Raw genomic sequence first — 14,442 nt, 5'->3', positions numbered from 1 at the left:
TACGATCCTTTGTCAAAAAAGTCTTCCAATATGGTGCTTTAGAAGAAATAATTTAATTTTAAAGACCAAGATAACAAGAATAGTCATCCTTTTTCATGAGCACAAACAACGTGCTTGCAATAAAACATGAATAGATATAATGTGGTTTGTGCTATTTGTATAAAGGGCTTGAAGCTGCAGTAATCTATCTCTTGCAGATAGATTTCCATTCTCATGAAGAACTCACTATAGATTATGACTACAAGTTCAGTTTTTAAGTTGTTTTATTTTACCCAGAATCCTTTTTGCCCATGTGTACCTTTCTAGAATGCATAAACAGAAAGAAATAATGAACAACCAACAATAATGTGCCACATTCCTCACCAAACCACAGTTTCTTATTATGCCATGAAACTCCCCAAATACACTAGGTTCTGCACAAATGTTTAGGAATATGCATCCCTGCCTTAAGCAGATTACCTATATTACTTTCTCTGAGAAAACAAAGTGGAACTTTCTGCTAAAATCTGAAATTATTCAATCTGTAAAATTTTATCTTGTAGTTGTGTTCACATTACTTGGCATGAGTTTACTCTCAGTGGTACTAGTTCTGTATCTGCATCAGTACGCTGCTTTTAGTTGGTTGGCTACTTTATAAAAAAAAAAAAAAGAAAAAAATCATTTGTGCCATTTTCTTCTCTGGCATAGCATGCCCACAACCTGTAGCTGAAATAAAAACCTTTCTCTCTGTCTACACCTAGAAGCAGAGATTTCATGACATACAAAGTGACCAGTGTGGGCCATGCTTTCTCATCATGTGTTAGGCTAACTGCTGCACAGCCTTTCTCCCTCAACCCCACTCCCATACTCAGCCCCCATATGCAGATCATGATTATGTGTGACTGGGGTTCATCTATAATATCTACTTAACCCTGTTTGTTTTTTTTTTATGGGTACAGATGCTTAGCAGTAATGAGCCATATTTTGACACACATTGTTTCTTTCTTGCTTATGCTATGAAAAGAGAAAGTCAGCATTGGCTGCTGTTCAGAGATTCTCCCAGGAGAGGCAGATGAGCCTGTCAAGCTCCTGGTTTGGATGTAGAGATGCAATTCAGTGGCTCTCACCTCTTCTCCTCCTGCTGTGTTAGCTTCCTCTTGCACAGTGTGGCACTGCTCTTCCCTCCCCTCCTGCTTCCTGTGGGGCTGTGAGCTGCGGACCTTCTGTGCCTAACACAGGGGTCCTTCACAGGGGACAGTGTGCAAGATAATGCTCTTGCTTCCTCCTTTTCCACCACACCCCTTTGCCTGATTCAGATCAGGCAAAATTGCATCCATCACATGACATCCTGTGACCTGGTTTGTGAGCTTGGGATGCCAGCATAGTGTTTTACAAGATCTCCATGTGTTCTTGCTACAAGCAATGTGTGACCATTAGAGAAGTAACATCACTTGACTACTGGCTATACCTGCTAGGTAAAAGTGGACTTTAGAAGACAAGTCATAGACAGAAATAACTAAAACTAGCCTTAAGATTGTACTTGTCATGGGGCCTTTGGACACAGGGAACTGAAAGTTTACATATATGCCAATTAAGTCACATCCTCAACTGATGCTGTTTTTTAGAAATGTGTTATATTAAAACATCAAGCAATATGTTACCAGTATTTCTTATTTCTCTTGGCATTTCTAGAGCATTTTAAGATATTGTCTTTTGACTGGAAAGACCAATAAAACAAGTAGATCTGGACTGCTGATTTTCCTGTACTCTTGTTTTTTGTGTGGCACTTGGATTGGATTTGGGTAAGGAAAGCTTTATCTACTGAAATTCAGTCCAACTACCACATTTTGGCACCATGGAAGTGCATTTATTTTCTTCAACAGATGCACAAGGAAAGGCTTTTCCACAAAAGACACCACTGATGCAGTGAGTTGCACAAACTGGGAGTGATGGACATTTCTCCTCCTTACTGTGTATGAACTATTCACGCTCAGTGCTCTGAGCTTCCTCCCAGAAATAGAGGACCCCAACCTCAGTGGGCCATCTCCTACGCAATGCAAGACATACTGGAAAAAAGATCAGCAAAAAGCAGCCTTTGTGGGGCTAAAGTTCCTGGAGTTGAGTTAGAACAGAATGACAGAACAGCAGAAGGAATGAGACATGACATGTATGAATCCTTTTTGTCTGATCTAAAGCACACAGGTAGGCTCAATCTAATTGGCTAGTACAAATGATTATAGCTGAAAACTTGGCTTTTTGATTGTACTGTAACTTGTACATACATCTTTTTTCTGGGTATTTTGCATGGCCATTATTTGTAAGGGACGAAAATAAGTTGACCTTGTAGAGAAACAAGGCTGAATTGGCAGAACTGTTAGTGTACAGATAAGCGGCCAAATTTGGCAGTGAATCCACAAGCATGTGAGCAGCTTGTAATGAGCAACTGCTTTGCTACACATAGACAAATTCCCAGGTGCTCTGCTGCACGTAGGCACATTCCAGGGCAGAACTTGGGTAGATAAGCGATTGTATATAACCAGCACTTATGTATGCAATAAACAATCTCACTTCTTCACTGACTTGGGGTCTGTGCCTTCATATGCCACAATTATTTATCCCTAGTGGAAAAGCTAAAATTTCCAGTTACAAATCTGGAACACATTGCAGTAGAGAACATTGTGCTCAGACATTTCACAAACATCTGTCCCTGCCCATTGGGAACCAGTATCTCTGTAGCATTCCTCCTACTTCCATGAACTTGTCTTTAGTGTATTTTTCCTGGGAAGGATATGAGGAGTTGGAAAGAAATCTGGAGAAAGCACATTGTGCATCTAATGGGTTTTACATGCTTCTTTTAGACTGCCAAGCAAAAGTGATTTTTGTAGTGTCTGTTGTGAAATCAATAATGCAATTCTTGATCCCCTAAAAAGGCTTTGTTTGGAAGAAACAGTGTACTGTGACCCATAAAGAGAAGCTGGAGTTGTTTTGGAGTTTGCAGACTTCTGTAAAATAAATTTTAACTTTGATGTTTTTAACTGCTGCCAAACATCTTATTCTCTGCTGTATTCAGTCAAGATTGCAAGAGGCAGCATCTTCTTAGTCACTTCAAGGAGCCACTACTCTGTTGTGTAATGTGATGAGAGCAGTCTTAAAAAACTGCTCTTTGGCTCTATGGGTATATCTTTGTAGCAGCAGGGGTTTAGCAGTCCTTTTTTATGTTAGTTCAGGTTGTGTTATTTGTGAACCTTATAAACCTTGCTTTTCCAATATATGAACTTTTTATCACCTGTATAAGCTCAGCCTGCAGTGAAAGAAAGTTAGGCTAAGTGTCATGGTTTAACCCTAGCTGGCAACCAAGCACCACGCAGCCACTTGCTCACTCCCTCTCACCCAGAGAGATGGGGAGGAGAATCAGAAAGGAATGTAAAACTCGAGGGTTGAAATATGAAAAAATTAATAGGTAAAGAAAAAGCTGCACTCGCAAGCAAAGCAAAGCAAGGAATTCATTCAGCACTTCCCATGGGCAGGCAGGTGTTCGGCCATCCCCAGGAAAGCAGGGCTCCATCATGTGTAACAGTTACTCGGGAAGACAAATGCCATAATTCCAGATGTCCCCCCCTTCCTTCTTCTTCCCCCAGTTTATATACTCAGCATGACATCCCACGATATGGAATACCTTTTTGGCTAGCTTGGGTCAGCTGTCCTGGCTGTGTCCCCTCCCAGTTTCCTATGCAACCCCAGCCCTCTGGCTGGCAGGGCCCAAGGAACTGAACAGTCCTTGATTTAGTATAAACATCACCCAGCAACAACTGAAAACATCAGTGTCCTATCAACATTGTTCTCACACCAAATCCAAAACACAGCACTGCACCAGCTACTAGAAGAAAATTAACTCTAACCCAGCTGAAACCAGGACACTAAGTCATATTGCCTTATAATTGTTATGCACTCAGAGTACTCAGACAGTCATTTCCTGCAGCTCACCTGGTGTGCAAAAACTTGTTTGCCTTTGTCCACAGGAATGATGTTACTGTAACATTGATCTAGATGCAAAATATGAATTCTGTTTTCCTGCACAAAGTCTAGGGCAAGGATCTTTCTGGGAGGTCAGACATGTAACTGAAAAGCTAGGCATAGAGGTGCACAGGAATAAATACAGATTCATACTGGGTCCAGCATGGATTTTAGTTTTGGTGTTCATATTCTCTAATAAGAAAGCCAGACCCTCAAGATGATCATCTGTTTAGTTTGCATCCCCAACATTCTCCTCCATGTGAAGCAGCCTACAAGATCAATGCTGTATAGAGGTTGGCAAGTAGGGACAGAATAGTGCTTAAATCATTATTTGAACAAAAGAGCTGATTAAACATCTCTCAGGGCAGAATATATACTATAATCCCAATAAAATCAATAAAGGATGAAAATGAGCTAGAGTCTAGATAAACTTGGTACTTTATATTTTCAATATTCTAATATCATAATTAACAGGACGCTCTTAGCTCTACCACTTCACTTTTTGGTGATCTCAGATGATGGTATGTCTTTGGATTCTATCTTTGTATTGATAGATCAAAAACCAACCTGAGTCCTTCTGATCCACCCTCCTTTCATCCACTCATTTCTCTCCCTGCTCTCTTATGAAATTAGATGTTCACACACTTTCACCCAAACCTCTTTATCTTTGTTCCCAAGCCATTGCTGCTCCCCACATTTCCAGTCATTAATATTACCACCTCCCTGCTGTCTAACCTTCCACTGAACCACATAGATGGAGGCTGCTTTTACTCTGCTTCTGGGACTTGTTTCTGGGCCCAAATGAGGGACAGCTCCACCCAGTTGATAATTATTCCTAAGGGATAGTTTGGATATCACCGTTACAGCACTTTTTTCCTATGGACATCCCTACTCTTTGCCACAGCAATTACTCTGCCGGCTCCAAGTGGAGGTGGTTGTGTCAGTCCACCATTGACTTGTATTTCCACTTGTCCTAAAAAAAACTCTTGCTCTGAACCTTGGTGGATTTTGGAGACACCAGCAGAGTTTTGTGCACAATTTAGAGTATAGGAGGTCGATAGAATCTCCCAGCTAGAGATCTGAGGGATGCAAACCAGTTGAGTGCTTGGGGTGAGGCTGATTCCCATAGATGTATCATTTATAGTCTTTTAGCATTTAATTCTGAAGCCATTAATAGGTTTCCTGTCCCTCTAGGGTGAGAGGAAGTGCTGCTGGAACCATAGACTACCCCAGGGCTACAAGGAAGTACGCCAAAGTTATGTATGTGGCTGCTCCCTTTGCTCAAGAAGTTACTGAGGTAAATTAAACTTCTGGGAACTTTTATTTCAAATTGAATTTTTAACTGCTTGCTTCCTGGAAGTGAAGACATCAAGCTTACTGTCTGAGCAAAGCGTAAACAAGAATAAATATAGAGACACTTAGCGAAGGACTCACAAGGAAGGCAGATAGTGGGATGTTTATGCTAAATGTTATGCCCCTCATATTTAGGTAACAAAAAATGAAGTAACTCAAGTGAACGCTACCAATGTAATGTTTTTATCTGGAACAGGGTCATCTCCTTCCCTAAGGAGACATGCTCACAGAGCATTTCAGGTCCATTTTCTTATTCTCCTTTCCAAAGAGGGAGGGGTTTATAGCATGATCAGTGGGAAATCAGAGCACAAGGCTCCAAGAGGAAAACATACTGCATTCCCAATGGTTGGTGCTGTAAGGGACCTTTGGCAGTAAGTACTGTCAAAATCAGCATAGTGATCAGAAGAGGATCAGAGGAGAATAGGGGTGGAGATTGCTGCATTCTCTGAAACAGATTAACAGAGGGATTCATGTTAAAATGTGGTTACAGGTACAGCTTCCACTTAGGGGCAATGCTCTTGCATCAGATACTTGGGTGCTTTCATCATGGTTGTTCTGACAAGACTAGAATTCAGGCATGTAAACTGATGGAACGGCTCTTACAGAGCTGACAGCAAGGGATTAGTTAATACAAATGTGATGGAAAGGAGTGAAAGAAAAACTCCTAAACATATCGTTTAGGCTCTGAGTTAGAATACAAAGGAAGACCTCCAAAATAAAACAATGCTGCAGAAAAAATGTGAGTGATGAAATTATATGTGCTGTCAAAAAGATACATTGATTTTTTAAAAAGGATAAAATCTAGAAAGTGCTAGTACTTTACTAAGGCTTTTACATGGGGAAAGATGTCATGGGAAAAGCCTTAGGAGTCCCTTGCAGCACAAGATGAGAGATCTTGGAACATGGCAAAGCTCAGGTTTCCAAGATAAGTCTCCAGGTGTCTGTATTCTAATGATTTAGCATGTCTGCGTTTATATGTTCTGTCTCCTGAACATCTCTTGATTATCACATATGGAATCATGGGATTAAAATACCTACATTGTTTTAAATGGAATTTTGATGAATTTGTGGGCAAGCAATGTCACATGGCTGGCTGTTCATCCACTTCATATAGAAAATCTCTAGATTTGATCTCCTGCTTCAAGATATGTTCATTTGTTTTTATTAATTGACTGTTTGATATAAAGTAAGTGTGCATTGGAGTAGAGGTCAGAACACAGCTGCATATCTAAATCACCAAACAACAGAATGATGATATTTTTATCTCAGAATCTTAAATTGTTTTCCATGTAGCAGTACAATTTTAAGCAAAAGAAGAGACCATAGTGTCCTCATATGCCCCCATCCTGAGAGCTTTTTACAGGGCCAAATCTCTCCTCCAGGACAGGTGCACCCTCTGCAACTGTTTTATGTAAGAATCAGTCAAGAGGAGAGCAGCACCCTTTTGCTGGCAAAATGAGTGTGGCAGAATGGCAGCCTTTTACAAAGATCTGTCTCTTCCAGAGAGAGCAGGGTACTTTGTGACCAGACAGGCAGTCACTGCTGGGTTACCCTGTGATGAGTTCTTGCAGGAAGACTGGGAATGGAAAGTTACACATTGACTGAAATTTCATTTAAATATTATTTGAATAGGTTTGAATACTGTAGAAACTGGTAAAAATTTTGTGCTGTTCATAGATGTAATGAATGTATTCAGCTGTCTTAGGTACTCTTTACAAAATGTAGATTTGTATGTGTTATTGATTCTTTTGAAGTAGTCATCAAAAACAGTACATGAACTCTGTAGAGAGGTTGAAGTGACTTAAGTTTCTAAGTCTGTAGGATCAGGGCTTCAGATATGTAGAGGAGAGAAAAAAAAATACTTTGAATGGGCATTAGGTGCATCTATGTGATTGATACACAATGAAAAAATGGCTACACTGGTTACCAGGCTCAGGCAGATCTTGTGTATATTTGTACAGGCACATGGATGCCATGTATGTGTTGCACAACAAACACTCACTGTACTGGGTACAAGTTTCATTCATGCTTGAAACAGGAACTACAGGTTTGCAGGGAAATTATGATGCAATTTATAATTGATATGTTAGAACATATTATAGTTTAAATATTATTAAATAAACTGAAGAAAGTCCCAGAGACAATGAGAAGAAATGTAAAACGTTTGTAAAGCATGCTATTAAGAGGGACTGAGGGAATTGAGTTTGTTTAAACTGCAAGAAAGACTACTGCAAAACAGACACAGTCTATCCATACAGTGAGGCTATTATAAAAAAGGAAGGTGATCAATAGTTTTCTATTCTGTATGGGAAAAGAGCAAGAAAAAAACATCATCTTTTGTTGCAGAGAGGGCTTGAATCAAACAGTAGGAGATACTTCTAACTGAAGTGTAACACTGGATGTGGTTAATTGAAGATTTTCACAGCCATGTTAGTTTTCAAGAGCAGGTCTGTCAAAGATGGTGGTTGTACTTGATCTTGCCTCTGCACAGGCACTTAGGCTATACAGATCTCTCTGAAGCCCCCATTGCTGTGATACCAGTTTAGCCTGAGCTTAGTAGAATGTAAGGACATGGCAAAAATCAGAAGTGAGATGTGGGGAGTAAATGAAACAGGATAAAATGCAGCGTGGATTCACTATTTGTAGATCAAGCCAAACTTGCTGTATCTTTTTCTTTCTAAATATAACTAATTTCCTTGACAAAAACAATTTACTAGATGTCATTTATTTGCTATACCTTCTAGTGTTTGGTATGATGCCTTGAAAAAAATTATTAACTGAATTGAAGAAGATGGGTTTCTATAGAACCACTCAGGAGTTTAAGGCACTGGGTAAAAGAGAAACAGAGAAGAGTAACATTGAAGGGGGGGTTACTAGTAAAGTTCCTCACTTGAGACAAATCTTAATAATTCTATTAATGATTTTGATATTAAAAGAAGACAAGTACTGATTAAATGCAATGAAATTGTGGTGGTGCATCTCACCCTCTTCCCTGGGCCACTTTATGGTCTCAGAAATCCCCATTAGGCCTTAGCTTCTGTGCAATAAGTTGGGCAGTTAAGCGTCCCTTGACCATACTAGCAACTCTTGCATGATTGAGGTGGGAAACTGCACTGGCTGTACCAGAAACATCCCTTATCTCAACAACACCTGCCTTGGAGGATTCCTTATCTGCAACATGACATCCCTAACAAGCCTGAGAACACTCTTTATTATGACTCTGACTGGTATGATACCACCACAATGGAATTTTGAGAAAAATTCCACCAATTACCAATTCAGATTGTAGCCAGGATGGAAAATTACTGATGACTGAAGTCAATCATCTCCAAACCTATAAACTGCAGTCCTAAGAGGCCCTTTGAGCTCTCCTGGACCACAGCATGCTGCAAACAGCATCTCCCTCTGAGTGGGACACCTCTCAGAGCTTGTAAACTTCCAGGTTTGCAATACTAGGGGGACCATTGCCGAAAGCTGACAACAGGACCTGGGCTGATTTTCCTGCTTCTCAAGGCTCAACCCTTTACCTGTTGTGAAATGCAAAGGCATTTGACATATTTCACTGATCTCAAGGGGAACTTTTAAGAGGTATATACCTTTGTATGTATATCTCTATACTTCTTTTGTGTCTGTGTGTATGAACTGATTTAGTAACCTCATAAGTATAGTATAAGTATTACCATTTTGAATCCATAGTTAAGCCACCTTAATAAAGTAAATCCTACTCGATTCACATTGTAAATGATAAATTAGTTGATGATTAAGTGCTGCTAAAAATCCTATGATCAACCTTAAACTGTTACTTATATCCTTTAGACATAAAATGTTGTCCAAGTCTGAGACTAGGATTAGATCTAGTCACACCTAAGCTCTATTAAGAGTTTAGAAAGCAAGGGGGTCCACTCTGAACCTCATGACTCAATGGGAGGGTCTCCCTTACTCTTTTACATTTCTGGTGTCTGTGTAAATCATTCCAGCTTAATTTTGATTCTTCTTTGTGTGATTTCTCTATGTAATAAGTAATAGAGCGAAACTTGCCATCGAATTTTGTGAAGTCACGCTCCCACAAATTCCTATCAAAACTATTTCACTTATACCTTTGATGGTGATTCTTTAAATGAGTTAACATAAACCAGTCATTCATGACAGAAATTCATTTGTGTGAAGTGCGAAGTCATTCCACTTGAGGACTAACAACAAGAATTTTTGCTATAAACTGGGAGATAATTAGTTGAAAATGTTTAAAGGATGACTGCATATTGAGAGAATTAGATGGTAGTAAAGCAGTAAATGAGATCTTGGAATATGTCAGTGAGGTATTTAGTAACTATTAGATAAAAATAATGGTTTTGTGCATCCCTAACTTAATCTGCAATGCCATTAACAATTCTGCTTGCTTATGTGCAAGAAGAGTAAGGGCCCAAGTGCAAAAGAGGACTCCAAAGGATTTACTTTTAGTCCATCAGAAAGAAGGCTGAGAGGGTGTACTATAACTGAACATGGGAATTAAGAGCTACTTACATGCTAGAAAGTATCTGGAATAAGGAAAAATTGATATAAAATAGTTTTATAAAACTAGGAAATTAAAAGGGAATTCCTAAGGATAGGTTAATAAACAGCTTCCCAATTATAGTTATAGAGGTAAAAAGCCACATCCTAATTGCTTTTACAATGGAGTTTGGTGAATTCATGGCAGGAGTTGTATGATGCAGTATTGATGATAACAGGGCATCTGCCTCACAGGCTCTTGCTTTCTTGCCTTCCCCTCCTGCAGTAATAAACATACATGTCTTTTGCTTTCACATGCTGCTGTGGTAATTGGGGACATGAGAACTGTCATCCTGGATCATGTGATCTAGCATGCCCCAGGTCAATTTTCCTTCTACTCCTCACACAGACTAGTGGGTGCCTGAGGCATGAGAATTTCTGTCCCTTTTAAAAGTTTATATATGAATTTATCTGATGTGAGTATAGATGTTCTCATTGTCTTCATAAACGTGGAAAGTCATCTGGATTCTGCTGAAATCTTTGCCTCAGTGTATTCTGAACTAACTAACTGTAATGTGTGAATTTTCAGCTGCTCATTTCATGGACTGCCACTTTGCCCCTTCATTAGAAGAGAGCATAAAAGGCACATCTTCTTTCCACTTAATTGAGATCCTCATCACTTAATGTCTTCTTTAATAGCACTCCAACTAATCCTACTACTTCTATGCTCCTTTCATCTGGAAAGTTTTCCATGCCTCTAACATAATTTCTCTTCCCTTTCTTGGAATGCCCTTTTGCTGTTGCGTAATTTTTGAAATTATGTGGCCAAATATGAACAGCAAGGAGTTGTTATTCACCCTATTGGAAAAAAACACAACTATTTTCTGCTTTTCTCCATCCTTTTTGGATAAAGACTTTTTAGATACTACGTTTGATACCAGTAGTTCTTGGGTCTCTTTTTGAAAGTTATAGTTAAAAGATATATTAAATCATTAAATAAGAATAATGAAAAGTAAAAAGCAAGGTACATAAAATCCAAGATGAATTTCCACATATCACTTGTACTGAGTGCCATGTCTAAAGGTAACATTGTTATTCCAGAAAATCTGTAATTTGACTGTTTTTTAAGAATAGGGTGATTGTGTAGCATAGTACAGTTATTTCACTTGTCATGTATCAGAACTGTTCTTCTTTCACAACATGCATTTCATAAATGGCTGTATAGGGTCTGGCTGAGCCCCATAGCAGCTCTCATAGCGCTGTGCCTGTATTGGTAGCTAGAAAGGTGGTGATAACACACCAGTGTTTTGACTACTGCTGAGCAGTGCTCACACAGCATCAAGGCTGTCTCTCCAACCTCCCCCCATCTCTCACCAGTAGTCTGGGGGTGGGCAAGACCTTGGGAGGTGACATAGCCAGGACAGCTGACCCAAAGTGACCAATGGGATATTCCATACCATATAATCTCTGCTTAGATATAAAAGCTAAGAGAAAGAAGCAAGACATGGGGAGCATTTGTTTTTTACGTTTGTCTTCTGAAGCAACTGCTACATGTACTGAAGCTCTGTTTCCTGGGAAGTGGCCAAACATCACCTGCTGATGGGAAGTAGAGAATAACATCTTTTGGGTTTTTTTGCTTCCATGTGCGCAACCTTTGCTATTGCTTCATTAAACTATCTTTATCTTGACCCAAAAGGGGTTTTTTTTCCATCTTATTTTCTGCCCCCCTGTTCTTCTGCGTAGGGGAGTGATAGAGTATATTGGTGGGCACCTGGTATCCAGCCAAGGTCAACCTACCACAATAGGAAAGACCCATGGCAATCTGATTCTTTTGAATATTGATTGACATCCCTATACTTTTAAAGTTTTTTGCTTCACTTGAAAGTTAAGCAGAATTCGGATAAAACTTCTGATTTAAATCATTTTCAGGGAAAAATACTAGAAAAAGCCACATGCCCTTGTAGAGGGATTTATAAAGGACCGAGGACATATGTTACCATTGTCCGGGTTGGACAACCCAGGCCTGTTAGTTGAAGCTGCACAGCAACTTTAAATTGTCCTGGGAACAAGCAGTGTGAGAAAGAAAACAAGCTATGCACAAACAAGAAGCCAGGTGCAGAGCAAGTCATGGGAACCACGAAATCAACACACTCTCATTGGCACACTCTGATCAGGCGCCTGCAGCATGCTCACCGATCAGCAACACGGACGCCTGTGTGACCAGAAACTTTTATGCAATCACCTGTGTGTAGAGTCGTGTGAGCGGTCGGTTTAAGTTATAAATATGACCTGTTTGTTTAATAAAGTGAGCGCGGCATGTAGCCATATTGGTGTGATTGTCGTGACTTGGCCGACTCTCTACGGGGGACTCTCTTCCTCTGGCGCCCGAACAGGGACCCATTTAGTCGCTTAAATGCGGTTTAGCTTAAATGCTGTTCGCTGAAATGCGGCAGTCTCCGTGCATCGGACCCGAAGGGAAGTTGTCCGATTAGGGAGCTGGAGGTTGGAGGCGGGCGGAACCTGGAAGACGAAAAGCGGAGTCCAGAGTTCGGTGTGGAGCTGCAGATCGCACCTCCACCGGAGGTAAAACCGCGTAAAGTAAATCGCGGCAGGACTCTACGCTAAATTCCTCTCGGGGGGGGGGGGGGCGGGGCACTACGGAAGGCCGCGACGAGGAGTGCGGCGGGGCTCCCCGCTGATACCCTTTCTGTGAGAGGGGGGAGCTCTGAGAAGACCGCGATGGAATTAGACGCGGCAATTAAACCGTTAACTGGCATCCTCCTTAAGAGAGGGGGGGGGGGCGTTAAAGAGACAGAAGCGGAGACCTTAGTTCGCTGGGCACCAAAAAAGAGTAAGATCCCCGAGCCCACGTTATTGTTTAGTATTGCGGAATGGAGAGAAGTGGGAAATTGCCTCTGGGACACTACGATCGAGGGAGGCAAAGAAGGCAAAGAAGCTAAAGCGTTCGGAGCTACGTGGCGGTCGATAGCTAACACTCTGGAAACTATGAAGGCGGAAAAAAAAGTAGCGGCGGCAGCTACAGAAGCGTTGGGGGGAGATGTGGCAGAAAAGCCAATAGAGCAGAAGGGTGATTCACCTAAGCCTTCTCGCTTGGCTACATTTTTCGGAGTTGGGCATACTCGTCTTATGAAGGGTATGTCAGCCTCTGCGTGTTCAACAGTACAGGAGTTATTAGACAAGACAGCAGACAAAACGGAAGTTATTCCTCGGGGGTCTGTTGTAACTGAGCCGAAACCAGAAGAGCCTGTTGAGCCTCCCCAGGAAGGAGGAGCAGCGAGTCCTGCTGCACCAATCGGAGCTGTGGGTGGAGCAAGGCCAAAACGGAGGGTGGTGACAGCTCGTAGGTCACATCAGGGCGGGCAAAAGCGCCTTCTGATGTCGTAACCTCCTCTTCCTGAAACATCATCGCACGAATTTGAGGAGGAAGGCAGGGAGAAACTTTGTGATAACAATACAGGGAAATCCTTACAGGAGGTAATAGATAAATTAAGAAACCTGGAAAAGCGAGTTAAAATGAACCTGCCTACTACTCCAATACCCGTAGTTCCTCCAGTTAGCCCAACTACCCCACCGATGCTGACCGCTAGAAAAGATCCAATTCTACAGTGTTGGTCTGGTGTTATTTGTGATGCTGTTTTGGAGGGTGATTGGCAGGTGATTAGCTGGTTAGCTTGTCCAGTACTGATTAATAATCTGGATGCACATAACTGGGACATGATTTATGGAAGATTAATGATCAGATTTTAGCGATGGGAGTGTTGCAACCTGTTCTTCCACCTTTTATGATGATCCCACAGATTTGGCAAATTGTTGTGATAGACTTGAAAGACTGTTCTGTCTTTTTCACGATTCCCTTACACCCTGATGACACACAAAGAGACTCACTAACGATGATTTGCAACTGTTCCAATCCTGGTTGCATGGCACCAAAGCCAACGGTCCTCAAACTTGTTCACCAGAACAGCGGGCTGCCCTGAAAGTTGTGTCCCGCAAGATTCAGACTGGCTGGTGTGGTCACCAAATGGCGAATCATCCGTTATCTTTTTTGGTTTGTAATGTTGCCACTTCACCTTTTGCCCTTATTTTGCAATGGCAAAAGAAAAAGGGGGAAAATACGGCGATCGTTTTAGAGCGGTTGTTTTTGCCATTGCCACCCAGACATCGTATTTTAAGTCATCCTGAAGCAGTAGAGGCCTTGGTGAGAAAAGGAAGAGACAGGATTGTTGAAATTGATGGGACTGAACCGGCAGATATCAGTATTCCAGTCTGTGGTGATGATTATGAGTGGCTCCTGAGACATTCAACAGCCATACAGGAAGCCATGATGGGTTATACAGGTCTTGTACACAACAACCGGCCAAAAGGACCTCTCTGGAAAATGTTAGAGCATTACCAGTGGATTGCGAGGCCGTTATGCTCAAAAAGGCCAGTTGAAGAGTCAACAGTGTTCACAGATGCAGGACGAATGATGAAGGCGGCTGTGTGTGTTTGGCAATCCGATAATCAGTGGCAGAAAAACGCGATCACCGGTGAACCACGGGACAACCTTCAAACCTTAGAACTGAAAGCAGCGTGTTGGGCATTGGG

The 14,442-nt window shown here is 41.3% G+C and overlaps 1 pseudogene; it reads left to right on the top strand.

The window, feature by feature from the left end:
* LOC119140911 overlaps positions 1 to 12,459 on the top strand; it is a 53,994-nt pseudogene extending 41,535 nt beyond the window's left edge.
* The last annotated feature ends 1,983 nt before the right edge of the window (positions 12,460 to 14,442 follow it).

This window comes from Falco rusticolus, chromosome W (genome assembly GCF_015220075.1).
Source record: "Falco rusticolus isolate bFalRus1 chromosome W, bFalRus1.pri, whole genome shotgun sequence".
Lineage (NCBI taxonomy): Eukaryota > Metazoa > Chordata > Aves > Falconiformes > Falconidae > Falco > Falco rusticolus.
This window is presented reverse-complemented; position numbering and strand designations above follow the sequence as displayed.